At 40.1% G+C, this 16,325-nt stretch overlaps 1 long non-coding RNA gene across 1 annotated transcript in view; it reads right to left on the bottom strand.

The window, feature by feature from the left end:
- Positions 1 to 15,954, bottom strand: part of LOC116150517 (uncharacterized) — a 32,007-nt gene extending 16,053 nt beyond the window's left edge. Inside the window, exons 1-2 of the long non-coding RNA XR_010378215.1 lie at positions 15,662 to 15,954; positions 10,834 to 10,924 (exon numbers count right to left, since the gene is read on the bottom strand). This is a non-coding gene — a long non-coding RNA (uncharacterized LOC116150517). The remainder of the gene's footprint in view (positions 1 to 10,833; positions 10,925 to 15,661) is intronic.
- Between the last annotated feature and the right edge of the window lie 371 nt (positions 15,955 to 16,325).

Here is a 16,325-nt window from a genome sequence, read left to right as displayed (position 1 = left end):
AACTGTGTTTTGTTATTAGAGGAAGAATGGATATCAGGGCAACCAGCAGCTTTAGACACATTACAGTTTGCAAAAATTTTAGGAAGCAGAGAGCTAACTTCTTCCGCGAAACTGCACTGATAATTACTCTTTCATTTTGAATACTACCTATCATACCAGAAATGCTGTTTTTAGTCCTCACAATAACTGTGAAAAGTTGATATTTTTACCCCACATATTTCAAGAGGGGAAATCCAGGCTCAGAGAGATTAAGCAACTTGTCCAAAGCTGAACCTTTTAAATGGTGCTAAAGCCTGACGCATTTCACTGCACCCACCGTTCATTGTTCAGATACAATGGCGAGCAGCTCTCAGCAGACCTTTCTTACTGGTAACTACATAATTTTCAGCTCACTTCATCCTCAGTTCTGGTTGGTCACTTGAAGATTTGTATGAGAGATTATCAGAAATGCCCATTTCTAGACTTCAAGGGTTAGCAAAGTGATAGGCAACCAAAATTTCATATATAAAACACACAATGGCATAAATATAGAAAATATTTTGTATTTATATATAACACCCCACACAATACTTCCCCATCCCCACTGCCAAGGCATCAGTTTGCTCTGTGTTGCTCTAGTTAAAAAAAAAAAAATCTATATATATCTATATAGATATACATTATAGATATATATAAAATATCTTGAATGTAGAATCTAAAAAAACCCTCACAATTCATAGAAACAGAGAATAAACTGGTGGTTGCCATGGGGAAGGGTGTTGCAAAATGGGTAAAGGCAAGTCCAAACTTCCAATTATAAGAGAAATAAGTCCTGGGAATGTAATGTATAGCATGGTGGTCATAGTGAACAGTACTGTATTGTATATTTGAAAGTTACTAAGAAATTACATCCTAAAAGTTCTCACCACAAGAAAAAGGTTGTAACTTTGTGTGATTATGGATGGTAACTAACTGTGTTGTGGTGCTCATTCTGCAATATATACATAGGTCAAATCATCATCTTGTACACCTAAAACTAATACAATGTTAGATGTCATATCACAGTTTAAAAAAAATCACAATGTTTATTAGAAAATAAAGTCTATAAATAAGAATTCTCTGGAGTTGAGCAGAGAAACTGTCATACTTCTTCCTCTTCCCAAAGATGAAGTCAGGTAAAGCAGTGCTGTTACTGTTTCAATTATTTCAGCCTCTTTCTTTCTAGGCACAGACAGGAAGTCACCTTGGGATGGTGATTTGCTTGTTCTATGAAGAGTTTCTTGCGTGACTTCTGTTTGCTGCATAAATATAAGGTCAGTGGGCAGAGGCAAAGTTCCATATAAGACCTCCATCTCCCCTTTTATGGTTTAGCCACACTGTCTTCCACTGATCTATGCAAAATTCTGGGGGAGAAGTATACAGTTTGCACAAGGAGACCTGAGCATATGAGAAAATGGACCAACACTCTAACCTCAACTGCTGAAATGAAAGTTTGAAAAACTCAAGGTAATTTCCCAAGGTCTGCTGGCAGGCAAGGCACCAATTGCCACTAAGGAAACCTCAACTAAAGTACAGGATTCTTATCAGCTGATGACTCAGGTTTGACACCAGGGGATCAGTGTTTGGGAACGGAGGTGAATTCTTTCTCCCTCAATGTGTGGTTGACTGCCAAAACTCTCAGGACACTGCCACTTGGAATATAGTGTCTGGGCCTGTGTGTGACCCAGGAGAGCTGCTCTGTGGAACCCAAGCATGGAGCATCTCCTTAAGCTGGTCTGTGTATTTGGTCCAATAAGGGCATCTTCCTCTGGACCATGGTACTGGGGAAGTCTCATGAGGACGGGACCATGTCTAATATGTTCTCAGCTACATCCTTGTTGTTCAGTGTCTGGTACATAGAAGGTGCTCAGTGAATATCTGAGCATAAAATATGTTAATAATGGATCCAGGATCCAGAATTCAGTAACAACACTCTGTGGTAGCAACCATGGCAACTATTCTAGTAGATTCCAGTCTCTTTACCTGGTGTTTGGAAAGAAGGTGCACCTTACTTTGGACTGAATTCTTAGACTATTCAGGTGGAGGAGATAGAGAGGCTTTAAGAAAATATGCTAGTTCTTGTGAATAAAGGTAAATTAATTTGCAATCAGTTGATTAGAAGAATAAAAGAAATGTTACTGTTTTTTTTTACATCCTAAGCCAGTGGAACAAGTCTTACTGATTGCATAAAATATTATTTCACGTGTCTGAATCTTGTAGGTCACAGGTGACAGACAATTCCAAGGTTCTAATTCCTTGAAAGAACAAGTATAAACAAGGTTTATTTCAACTGAGTGTAACCCTTAATATAATCACATCAATTGTTTAATGTTAGAAATGCTCCAAAATGGGCTCAAGTTTCTTTCCAGGGATAAAAAGAGAAATTTGACATTTCTAGTGCCCTAAACCAAATCTCAAAATTTGGCCAACTTCCCTATATTTCAGGCTGAAGAATCAGAGGCAGTGTAGATGGAACAGATATTATATATTATTTGGAGCTAATATACTCACAATGATGGCTACGTAAATAATTCAAATAAAATGTTAGTTTTAATAATCTTGCGTGAGTTTTTGTTGTGTCAGCAATTTCTATTTAACATATGCACGCACAAAACCTAGAAACTACGTGTGAATCTGTTTTTTATAAACTAAACATTCCTGAACACTATGTCATCATTCAATTTACTTTTATAAGCTCAATTCTACTTTAAATGAAGTAGGATAGTTTTTTTTATTTAAAAAAATTTCTCCAAAAAAAAAACCCCTTTTGATAAAATGAATATAACTTTTTAAAAGCTGATGTTGTCCTTTGATTTTTTTTGTTGTTATTGTTGTTCATGTAGCAATATGTGGTCAAAAAGCACTGGATTGTTTTCGTCAGACCAGCCTTAACTGAAATACTTACATAGGATGTTGGTTTATTTATTTGCAAATGGAGATAATAAAAACAGCCTCAAAAGATTGTTGTGAAGTCAGAGAAGGTGATGTGACAAACAGGAGAATAATCTGTCTTTGAGAAGAACTGAGTGCTGTGAGAAAAATGAGAAACCCGTTATTGCTGGCTGAGAAGATGGAGGAAGAGGGCTACACATGCATGAACATGGGCAGCCTCTAGAAGCTGGAAAGGTGAGGAAGGAAATGGATGTTTCCCTAGAGCCTCTGGAAGGAATGCAGCCCTGCAAACACCTTGAATTTTGCCCAGTGAGACCCATTCCAGACTACGGACCTCCAGAACTTCAAGAAAATAAGTTTCTGTTGACTTAAGCCATTAAAAAATTGTTGTGAGGATTTAATGTAAAGCGCAGGACGACTACGAAGACGCGCACTATTAGTAACTATTAGTTCTGTTTGGGGAGGAAGACTGTATTCTGGTTTGTTTAAATGAGAAAAGCCTTTGAAAGTGCAGGTATTCCCTCCAACTTGACCTTCACTTTCTAATTCTCGAGCACTGGTTAGACATTATAACCTGGCCTCAGTCATGCCGTGGAGAACTGGGGAAGGATCTGCCATGTGCTTCAGAAAGAATAGCTAATGGGAGAGCAGAGTCCTCACAAGGCCTGAGTGGTGACTATGGGGTCTGTGGCGAACAAAACAGGAAGTCTGTGTCCCTAAGAGCAGCAACCTCATGCGGTCATTGGTAGCTGAGGCAGCAACAGGGCAGCATAAACAAGGCCAAAGCAAAAGTATACAAATCACCTGTCTCTGAGCACAGGTGGGACAATACCCTTGGGCCCTGGGGGTCACATCTGACTATTTTGTTGGTGGGATTACAAAATATCCTAAAATTTGGCATCAAGATAATGTGTTCTTATCTTTTAGTCAAACGTGGTATTTGTTTCACAGCATGAAAACAGCTTTGGTTTCATTGATTTGGATTGGATTCAGAAGAAATTTGAGAAAATGTCATAGCCTGCCCTCCCTTGGCCCTTTCTTTATCAGGAACCCCTGAGACCTGGGTGGGAAGGGGTTGGAGAACACAAGAGAAAAGGATAAAGAACAGTTGTCCCTCAGAATCCTCAGGGGGCATTGGGTCCAGGACCTCCATAGCTACCAAAATTCATGGATGTTCAAGTCATTTATATAAAATGGTGTAATATTTGCAAATGACTTACACATATCCTCCCCTATACTTTAATCCTTAGATTATTGATAATACAATATAAATGCTATGTAAATAGTTGTCAGTTTGTAGCAAATTCAAGTTTTGCTCTTTGAAACTTTCTGGGTTTTTTTTTTTCCAAATATTTTTGATTCTCAAAATGTTGGTTGAATTCTCAGATGTGGAAACTGTGGATACAGGGGGCCAACTATAGCTATAGCTCTTTGAGATAAAGAGAAGAGTTTAGGAGTGTCGTAAGGTTCTTGTTTTTGTCTTTTTTTCCCCTCTGTTTTTACTTGCCACCAAGATACTTCCCCAATGCTATAGCTGAAGACTGAAGACAGTAACTCTTAACCTCTTTCCTGTGTACATATCAGGAGTGGTGTTGAAGAAATGGTTCTTTCCTGCACTGTAACTGAAGTCTACTATGATCATTTGGTGGTATTTTGCTTTACTGGCCCCAATTCTTTGTCTTTCAGCTGTGGCCATGCCCTTTGCCATGTGATTTTACAGCTCCTCCCACAAAAGCAGAGTATATTTCCCCTCCCCTTGACCTTGGACTTGACCACATGACTTACTTTGGCAGGTCAGCAGGTGGGACTTTTTAAACAGGAGCTTAAAAAGTACTTTGGGGAGGGGGCTGGCCCTCTTGTACTCTGTCATTAAAGAAGAATCCTCCACTCTTGGTAGCTACTCCCTCCATCCTGGGTCTCAATGAAAACAGAGAAGAGATATGAGCTGGCCAGACTCAGAGCTTGAACAAAACTGTTCTGCTGAACTCAGCCTGAATCAGCTGATCCCTTTCTAGTACATAGACATATGAGCAAATAAATGATTGCTGCTTTAAATCACTGAGTTTTGGGGTGATTTATTGTACAGTACTAGCTGACTAATGTACCATATTTCTATAGAAGGAAGGTAGAGAGAAATAAATGCTTTTTTCATAGGGATCTGTCACAGGGGAAATGCTGCTACATCAAGGAATGGAAGGAAAGAAAAGAGGTGATGGGACCAGAGTGACAACAAGGCTGTGAGGAAAACAAGATAAATCTAGAGGATAAAAGAAAATAAAATCAGAGGAGTACTGTTACTGAACCTAACTTGGGTCCACTCACCCACAGAACAGCAAAGCCAATTTACTGACACTGGGTTGTGGTGAAGAAAAGTACAGCATTTATTGTAGGCACCAAGCAAGGAAAATGGGTGGCTTATGCTCAAAAGACTCCCTGATGGCTTTCAGGGAAGTGCTTTTAAAGGCAACATTTGGGATAAGAGTTGCAGGGGACATGGCTTTTTTCTCATTGGTTGGTGGTGAGGCAACAAAGTGGTGTTTCAGGAATCTTAATCAGCAACCTTCTGGTTCCAATCAGTCTCAGGTCTACATGCTTGTGGTCAGCATGTAGCCACTACCCTCCACCTGGGCAAGGGTCTTTGTTCCTGCAGAACAACTCAAAGATATGTGTCAGATTGTTATGGATATCCCTTGAGGAGAAACTAGGACTCTTATCACTGAACTATTATTTCTTGACTGCTTTTTCCTTGTTTTGGCATTCCCTCACTTCCCTAATTAGTAACTAATTCAATCTGCTCTTTGGAACTCAGGGAAGGCCTAGTAGACTAAAGCTCTTTTCTTACAAATAAGAAACAGGGGACACAAGGGAGTTTTTGTACCTGAGAGGGCCCCACAGAGTCTTGCTCAGTTTCAATCCCTCCTTTCCTTTGATACTCTTTAGTCCTGAGGGGAACAGGAGGTGGGACAAGAAAGGCAATAAAGTCTTGGATAGAGAGGTTAATCATAAACTCAGCAAGGGAACTCAGTTTCAGGGGGACTTGGTTTCAATCCCCATACCTGTTTTAACCTTCCCCAAATATTTGAAAGAATGAGGCAATGACTGCTCTGGCTACTTCCTGCTAAAATGGGGCATCGATCTGCCTCAATTTGGGGAATGGAAAATTCTTGTGTTACAAGTCTTGTATCTGAGTCTTGTATGATTAAGATCTTAATCCCTTGGTTCACCATTTTAGTGTAACAAACCCAATTTAGAAGTAGGAGAAGGAGTGAAACCTGAACTTTAATGAACCTTAGCAAGTAAATCTCATTCCCTCAGGAATTCAGGAAAATAACCTGAAAATCAGTCTGAACCTGGCACTTATGGGGAAACTTGTTATAGTCAGTTGCCTCATTTTATCTAAGTTGGTTTTAACTTCTAATGTGGTATTAACATATATATAAACAGAAACTACTAGCCACTACACATATATCTCTTTTTCTGCTAAAATCTAATAAAGCAATTTTATTGGTCAGTATTATCCTGGTTAGAGAATCTAGTGCCTTCTGCCAGAAGGCTGTGGCTTGAGCTGTCTCATTTATTACTATCCCAAAATAAGAAAAAATTTAATAGTTACAAGAGGAGACCTTGAGACCGTAAGATTGCAGCTGGCAAGTGCCAGCAGACGCTGCTTTAAGAACTGCTGGTTGTGTCCCCAAGTCCAACAAAGTTCAGAAAATTCAGTTTCTCCACAATACAAGAACATGTGTAAAATCATGAAGGTCACCCAGCTCCACCTTCAATGCCTGAACCAAAGCCACTCCATTTTGACTTTCAATGCATTCTCTTCCTCAAAGGCCAAAGCAGGTGTACAAAGAATGTTCAATAGGCCACAAAACAGGCTATTCTGGTCAGCATAAAGTTCAAGTTAAATCATGTATAAGCCAGAATGACTTCCCCATACTTCAGTATGTGAAGACTTCTTTATCATTTGCTGCCTGCCCTGAGTTTATCATGTCCATAGGTTTAGGCCTCCTTTGTGTGTGTGTGTATACACACACACACACACACATATATATATTTGCCTAGTTATCCATATTGGGGTAAAACTAATCAGACAATGAACACGCTCAGAGGTATGCTAAGGCCTCTCAAGGCCAGGAAAACATGTCAAGGACTTGCCATCAGATTCTGCTTGTGATATTCATAGATTTAGATGAATTCCTTTCTTCTCAAGGTCCCCAAAATATCTTGAGATTCTTGCACCTGTCAGGAGGTGACCTTTCTTATCACCTGATAAGTTTAGTGGGAACCTAAGAATTCGCAGTTTCTAGAGGGATCAGGTAGAGAGAAAAGATAAATGTCTCAATCTTACGTAGAAAGATATAATTTACCAAGTTGCTATAAACCATGATTAGCTTGAGGGGAAAGGTTTCCTATTTCTAGCAAACACAGATTAAAAGCCAGTAACATTTCAGACAAAAGCCATACAAATTGTAACCATATTTGTCAGTTTCCTCAGTCTTATGTAACTCATCCTTTTTGTTAACAGTTTTATGAAATCATCAGGTTTTCCACTAGGATTCTTTAATTTCTTACCCATTTCAGTGATAGGATCTGAAATTTATCAGAAACCTGAACTTGTCAAAAATTCCTTCCTATGAGTCTTCTTGAGGGTGAAGCTTTTTTTTTTTTTTTTCAAAATTATCAGAGTACAACAATAATGGTCCATAAATAACAAAAGACTTTAAAAGGCACAGTGAAACACCTGATTTCAATGCAATGGACAAACTTGGTTACTGCTGTGATGTAAAACATTTAAAGATTAGAATTATGACTGATAACATGTTGTCAGGATGTACCAGAATTTTTTACGATTTCCATATAATTTCTGGAATATCTATAATAATAACATTTACCCATACAGTATAACCTGAAAAGGCTTATCACTCATTTGACAATGCTTCCCATGTAATTTAACATACCAAATAATCCTAGTTAGTTCAATATCTCTCTCTGAGATGATTCAGGGCCCCTCTGAAGCATCCCCAAACTAGCTGGAGGTGAAAAGAAGTTCAAATAGAATTTGGTATTTGGGAAGTTTGTCAAAAATATCAAAAAGTTTCAAAACCCTGGTCAAATAGGATCATAGATCACTGAGGAAAAAATACTTACTCACCTAACCAAAGTGACAATAAAAGACTTCAAAGGTTGTAACAGATCACTAAAAAGGCATAGAAAATCACACAATCTGTTATCAAAAGCAGCATTCCAAGAAAACTCTGCTCTCTTAAGAGAGAAGCCAAATCCAGTCTGGCGCCAGATGACTTTTAATAGCAAAATCCATTTAGCTAATTTAAATCCAATCTAATGCACAACTCTTTTCTCAGGTTTCCTTTTCTGTTAACATTCCACAACTTTCTGTGTCCATATTACTTTGTCCCTGATATTTTTTTTTTGATCCAGAACAACCAGCTGTAGGACAAAATTACTTTCTTTACCTTTAGAAAAATGTACTTCTATTCCTCATACCTTCTTCTATTGAAAACACGTCTCCTACCTTCCTTGAACACCAAAATGTTTCCCTTATCATTTTAGTAACTTTAGTTACATACATATTATAAATTTTGACCCTTAAAAAACCTTGATGTCTAGCAAAAAGCAAGGAGCAAGCAACGGGTGTGAACATACCAGCATTTCCTGATTAACAAACTTCTGAACATGCTCTATAAGTTCTAAAAACATACATCTTCTCATAGCATAATTTCTTTCCTCTGTGTGGTAATGAGACAGGATGGAAGGGGGCAGGGCACAGCCATTCAAGGAATGCCACAGCAGTTAATACCAAAATGGTGAAAGATTCAACCCCCAGTAGGCCTTGAGGTTTAGGATGATGAGAGATTTAACTTCTAGTAGATCTTGCGCTTCATTATATGCCCATTGTAATATATTAACATGGTGAATAACACGCCCACAGGAACCTTGGCAGTCCCAAGGCTAGACACAAAAGGTCAAAGAGTGGGAAATGGCCAACTTCCTGGGAATTCCAGCCCCTTCCCCAGGCTACTTAGACTGGTCCTTCTACTTATTAGCCTATGAAGCCACCAAGCCCATAAAAACCAGCAACACGGCACCTGGCACCTCATGGCCGCCCCTCCCCTCCCTCTTTGTAGCCGGTCCACATTCTGTCTATGGAGTGTGTACCCACTTTTAATCTGAGCATCCAACCACCACACCTCATGGCTTTTCTCTTGCCTTTCAATATATCTCTCTGAATAAATCTACCTTCACTCAACTGTGGCTCACTCTTGGAATTCTTTCCTGTGTGAAGCCAAGGACCCACACTTGGTAGGGCATGTCCCAGGGGCTCAACTGAGACCTGGGACACAGCCCTCCTCATGCCCCACATCTGTTTTCTTGCATCAGTAAAAGACATGTGTCTGATAAACCCAAACATCTTTACTTTCCCTCTTATAAAAAGACAAAAGTAAGTAAACTTAGGCAAGTTTAGTAATTAATGTTCCAGTGTTTTATCTTATTTGAAATGCTGGATATTCAATTAATTCTCATCATTTAACTTAATCTAGCAAAACTCTAAAGTTTCAAGTTACCAAAATCTGGAGAGACTATTTTTAAGTAGACATTCCTAAACATAATTATTCCCAAAGAGTTCACCCAAAAAACTCTTATCTCATTTACATTTAATTTACTTAAAAGTTTCATCATATCAAGTTATTTTCCTTGCTGACAAACTTACAACAGCTATAATATGAACTTCTTTACCTTTCAGTAAACCTAGGTGTAATAAAAGCATTATGCTTAATACTGACGACTATAAAGACATGTGTGCACCAATTAAACCAACAAGCCTAAACCAACTTTAATATAAGATAGTAATTTAATACTGAATATGAACCTGAAATTGTTTCCTTTTTATTTCTGAGAATTTATATAAACAGTTAATTTCCTTTAAGCCAATTAAGTAGAGCTCATTTACAAATTAATTTTAATAATATCATGTGGAGGTAAAGACATATCATATCTATAAAATACAAAGACATAACATACATTTATATAGACACAGAGATCCTTTACTTTTCCTGCTTGGGTTTAAAAAGCCTTTCTTTCTCTCTTTTTTTTTTCCCTTAGTGACAGGAATTGGAAATGGTCTAGATAAGACAGGAGAGCCCAAGTAGAACATTTACATCTCAAACCACAGGGAGAGAAATGCAAGTTCCTTCTAGAAAGCCAGCTTCCTCAAACTAATATGCAAAAACCAATTTTGGAATGTCAAAAGAGCCCCATCTTGTCCATTTTCAGGGTGAGATTTCCTTCAGTTCCCCAGCAGCCAATTCAGCTTAAACAAATACAATAATAGACACTAATTCATATCACTCATGTTCACATGCCTAGATGAACTTAAATCAGCATCCAAGTTACCGAGACCCTCTAATGAGGGTCATAATCAGGACCACCTAACAAAGGCCAAAACCCGGAAGAGAGAACAGGATTTAGACTCATGTACTGAAACACTCATGCACACACTCAAGATAAAGACCAAACCAATTCCAAAAGGCTCACTTTGATACAACGCATAAAAGCCTATACATAAGGAATTTCATCCTATTTTCTTCCCTTTTACAAAACAGTTCTCATTCATAGATGTATAACACCATTAGAGAGTCATTAGGGGCCACTGTTTTCTGGATTCTGAGGAGTACTGAGGCCAAGCAGTGTTATAATAAAATACTATTTTTTTTTCTTTCACAGGAGCATAGCTGAAGACCTCCCAGTTTTGCAAAATATACCCTACAGGACTACATAGAGCTCTGATTACCCACTGTTCTTCCACACAGCTGGTATTACCCAAAACAGAGAGAGACATATTAGTATCTGATGGCCTCTCGGGGTTGCAGTTCCCTAGCAGGAGAATGGAAGATTTCCTACCTGCTGTTCCAGACAGGGGTGCAGATGAGCCTTGGTCTAACAGAGAGTTTCCCAGTTACCTCTTAAGTGGTGCTGGATGGCTGAGGGACTCCTAGATCCAGAAGGGAAAATCCAATTAAAGAGGCACTGTGCTCAAAACCAGATGGCCAAGCTGTCTGTCTTTCCCCACCAAAAAGGAAAATTCCAATCAAGGCAACTCAGTAAGGAAGAATACGTTAGTGTTGTCACATGCAAGATTCCATCGCTTACCAGAGACATCCCACAGACCAGACTAGGACCAAACAGGACCAGACCCCTGTTTCCTTCACCACAGAATTGAAAGCACTGTGGGCCAGCGGCATCTGGTCAGGGGCAAGCACTTGGGGCTGTCCCTGAGACAAAGGTACTCAGGCAGCTGCTGGGCAGGATCCCAGGAGCCGCCACTGGCAGGGACTATGTGCTACAGGCGAGATGCCTGCCTGGGTCAGATGTCCCATTTGAGTCACCACAATTGTAACAAGCCAAACTTGGGTCCACTTGCTCGTGGACAGCACAGCCAACTTACTGACACTGAGTTGTGGTGAGTAAAAGTAAAGGAGCGAGAAGAATGGGTGGCTCAAGCTCGAAAAACCCAAACACCCCAGTGGCTTTCAGGGAAGGGCTTTTAAAGGTAACATTTGGGATGAAGGTTGCAGGGGGCATGATTTTCTTCTTACTGGTTGGTGGTGAGGCAACAAAGTGGTGTTTCAGGAATTTTAATCAGCAACCTTCTGGTTTCAACCAGTCGGGTCTACATGCTTGTGGTCAGCATGTAGCTACTATCCTTCACCTGGGTAGGCATCTTAGTTTCTGCAGAAGAGCTCAAAGCTATGTGTCAGCTTGTTGTGGATATCCCTTGAAGAGGAGAGAGGACTCTGCTTTGTTGCTGAACTGCCGTCATTACTTTTTTTGTTTAACTGCTTTTCCTTTGTTTCTGCATTCTCTCGCTTGCCTAATTAGAAACTGCTTGAATCTGCTCTTTGGAGCTCAGGGAAGGCCTATGACATTAAAGCTTTTTTCTACAAACAAGAAACAGAGCATACAGAGGGGCTTTTGTACCCGAGAGGGCCCTGGCAGGGTCCTGCTTGGTTTCAGCATCACTCCTTAAGAGTGGGCTGCACAAAGTGACTTCCTTCCAAAAAGTAGAGTATGAAAAGGGGGAAAAGGGTAACTTCACGGTGGAGAAACCCGACAAACACTACCTGAGCCAGGTGATCAAGGTCAATATCAACGTAATAGTCATGTTAGTAGTATGTAATCTTGATATGATGGGATGAGCATAGCACTTTAATTCCTGTGGTCTTCTTCCAAAAAACCCCATAACCTCAGTGTAACAATGAGAAAAACATAAAACAAACCCCAATTGAGGGACATTCTGCACTGACCAGCATTTCTCAAAACTGTCAAAAGAGGGCGAGTCTGAGGAGTAAGGGAACTAGATGAAGGTGGTCAAAAGGTATAAACTTCCAGTTTTAAGATAAATAAGTGCATGATGACTTTACTTAACAGTGTTGTATTGTATATTAGAAAGTTGTTAGGAAAGTAAATCCTAAAAGGTCTCATCACAAGGAAAAAAACATTTTTCTTCTTTGTTTGGTATCTGTATGAGATGATGAATGTTAACTAAAGTTACTGGTACTCATTTCACAATATACGTAAGTCAAGTCATTATACTGGACACCTGAAACTTATATAGTGCTGTATCTCAATTATATCTCAATAAAATTGAAAGAAAAAAATACTTAGAAGCAAAGAAACAATAACAACAAAATTGTAACTGGGAAAGTCTGAGAAACTGTCACTGTCTAAGGTGACATAACTTAATGTAATGTGGTATCTTGAGTGGGTTCCTGAACAGAGGAAGAACATTAGTAAAGGCTGAGGAATCTAAATTAGTTCATGATAATGTGTCAATACTGGTTCATTAGTTGTGACAAATATACTGTATGCAGGACATTAACAATAAGGGAATCTGGGTATGGAGTATAGGGGAGCTCTTTGGACAATATTTGCAACTTCTCTGCAAATGTAAAATTAATCTAAAATAAAAGTGTATTTTAAAAATTAGAAGAGTAGATTTTCTTAACTAAATTCTTACTTTCCCCAAAAGGCCTTTTTTGCTTTGGTTTCACTCATTCATATCTCTCCCATCTTTTTCCTCAAGGCTTAGAAATTCTAGTTCACTCATCTGTCTTTGAGATGATACCTTCAGTTTCTCTTCTTGCTCTTCATTTGCTCCCATGTCACCTGCTGTCATCCCAGCACAGCTGACCAAGCTTCCTGCTCTCTGATTGGTGGGTGTGGGTAGCGTGCTTCCCAAGGCAGGACAAGACAGGACAAGTCAGGGTTGCCAACTTCTTACTATCATGTCAGCAACACAAACTTTGTCACCTTAAATAGCTTATCTCTCCTCTCAGAGCAAAGATTATTTCTTGGAGGAACTGTGAAAATAAGCCAGCATTCTCATTTTAGGCATTAAAAAATATATATCTTAGAACTTAAGAACCCGGCAGGAACTCTGAAAAATCATCTAGCCCAAACCTCTCATTTTAAAGGTGAAGAGAATGAGGGCCACAAAAGATAAGACTAAACAAGGGTAAGCACAAAGCCAGGTTTCTGGATTCAGAGGTCATATGCGAAGTTCATTATGCAAAACTTTTCTGGGAAATAATGACCCAGATCAACTATATTCATATCAGAAAATAGCTACTAAGGATCTACTTTGGGCAAAGCATTGTGCTCGATGTTAGAGCTGATAGGAACATCAACTAGAATAGTATTCGTCCCCAAGGAGCTTCCAATCTAGGTATGCACGGGAAATAACAGCCACACGTGTAATAACCGTAATATAAGCAAGAATATATATGTGCCATAAGGGGTAGAAGGTAGTGAGGAGGGAGGCGTGACATCCAGTTAAGGATATCAAGAAAGGATTCATGGAGTGGGTATCATTTGTGGTGGACTTTGGAGGATAAGTGAGATGTTGGTGGACAGACAAGGGGGTTGGGGAAGCGTTCTTGACAGAAGAGCACAAGCCAAGTCAGAACTGTGGGAAAGTACAGCCTGCATTTGAGGAAAAGCAAACCCCCTGGTTCACTGAGAAAATTCTGCAATAGGCCAGAATAATATTCCAAAGGGCTCTGAGTAACTGCGGTATTTAGTTTTGTACACAATGAAGAATGGCTGGCTTGCGTGGCTGGTAGGGAAGATGGGGCACTTCACCTGGCTTGGCTTGGTGCTTTCACTGCATAGTTTTCTGTAAGAAGGTCAGAGGCACACTTTATCTCCAGTGTGGAGGCACAGCATAAGGTGGGCTGGAGGAAGGCATGCCCCTTGAATGGGGTGGGAACAGGCTGGGGATCCCAGAGTGTTCTATGAGAAGACAGGGCTTAAGTGGAACAACACAAGCATAGACAGTGAAACGTGTGAGCGGAGGAATGGGACATGCCTCAGAGGAAGGACGTACAAAACTTGCAGTCAGTTTAAAAACTAGGGAGGCCAAGAGTTGTCCTGAGCAGTGAGTACGGAATAGATGAAGGGGAGGCTAGGAGGTTCAGGAAACTACAAATAAGAGGCTCATTGGTCTGGATTATTCTCTTATGCTGAGCATCACAGTGGCATATAAAGAAATTAAATTGGTATAACAGGAAATTCCAAAGTGAGTGTTACAGCAAGATGAAGATTTTCAACAGGACTACTAAAGCATTAGTTTTACAATTCTTAAAAAAAAATCAATCCATAATAAGGGTATGATGGCCAGTTTTAGGGGTCAGTTTAGCTAGGCCACAACCCTCACTTATTCAATCAAACATTAATCTAGGTGTTGCTGAGAAGATGTAATTAAAATCCTAATCAGTTGACTTTGAGGGATATTATCCGGGTGGGTCTGATTCAATTAGCTCAAAAGTTTTAAGAGCAGAAGAAAAACATTCCACCTGTTTAACTCAGCTCCAGCTCCCCCAGAGATTTCCAGCCAGCCCTTCAGGAAGGCCTGTCCTATGGATTTGCTTCCACAATCATGTAAATCAACTCCTTGCAATAAATCTCGTAACATACATCTCCTACTAGTTTTGTATCTCTAGTTGAACTCTTACTGATACAAAGGGTATTAATGAGTTTAAAGAGGAGCGCTTCAGAGACCACTTAGTGAAGAGAATTTCTTTGGAGGGAGGTGTGCTTTGATTCCTTCTGCTTGAGTTAGCTGAGGCTTCCATGGGGCTCCTGAGAGTTTGGCATGGGTCCCCTGAAGCTGGGGGCAGCTTGGACAGGTCACAACTGCTGAGGATGAGTTGGTGGGCTCGCTCCTTTAGCAGAGGAGCTACTAAAACCGGGACAGGGTCTTCCAAGTAAAGACAGGAATTAAACATACATTGACACTTGCTTCCTGGTGAAAACTGACTCAAACGATTATACATGGATTTTCTAAAAAGCCATAAATCCATAAAGATGGGAAAAGAGACAACAGGAGCAAACTTTTGTTGGGAAGGTAGTAGTAAAAAAACAAAAAACAAACAAAGAAAAACCTAGCAGAAACTATCAATATCTGAACACACGACCAGCCAACAAAAGAGAAGAAAAATTCTCAGTGTTCCCTTATAGGGAACAGGGGACAAAAATACTTAACTCCAAATTCTCAGACGCATTTGGATAAACATAGATATTCACTATTTTAGTACTGGGTTACCCTGAGTTTTCAAAAGCACGTTAAGTGTCAGAAAATACAATCGACTTGCTATCACCATAAAATACGCTCAAATCAATGTCTAGGTGTGCCGGTTATGGATTGGTTGTCCTTCAGCTCCAAACTCACCATTTTGGACTGCTCTGTGGAAACAGTTCTGGTACCTGGTAAATATTTTTCCTTTGCCAGCTGGGACGATATTCAGCTGTGACGGGCTCCTGCAGGGTGGCAGGGGGATGGGAGGTGGCATCCAGAGACCAGCGGCAGTCCCCTCCCCCGCTCTGGATCCCGGTCCCGAGCAGTTTTGTAGCCCAGTGCCTGCAGGGAGCCCCAACTACTCCCTCAGCACCCTAGAAGGTGTTTACAGAAAATTCCAAAGGACATGGCACCGCCGCGATTTCTCCGCCATTCCACGGGCCACAGCCAAGCTCTCTCCAGCAAAATGTGAATCTCAGCCTGGTGGAGCCGGGCTTCTCTTCCGGGTTCTCTCAGCCCCGGGACGGTGGTGGCCCCTTCTCTCTGCCACTCCTATAGGCTTTAGAGTTCTCTCTGCTTATGGACTAGAGCCAATCCCTCTTATGTCAGTCATCACCTCATTTAGTAGTAATTCTTTATGTTAGAAATTTCCTGCTTAAGCTACTGTACATTTTCTCTTTCCTGGTAGGATCCACACTGATGGGGTGGGGGGGAAGCAAAATAGATAAACATTAAACTTTTAAAAGTTTACTCTGAAAGTACACAAGGAACAATTTGTAGAGACCTCTTAAAATCTCAAGGGGCTTAAATAAAAACA

The sequence above is a fragment of the Camelus dromedarius genome, chromosome 3, assembly GCF_036321535.1.
Source record: "Camelus dromedarius isolate mCamDro1 chromosome 3, mCamDro1.pat, whole genome shotgun sequence".
Classification (NCBI taxonomy): domain Eukaryota; kingdom Metazoa; phylum Chordata; class Mammalia; order Artiodactyla; family Camelidae; genus Camelus; species Camelus dromedarius.
This window is presented reverse-complemented; position numbering and strand designations above follow the sequence as displayed.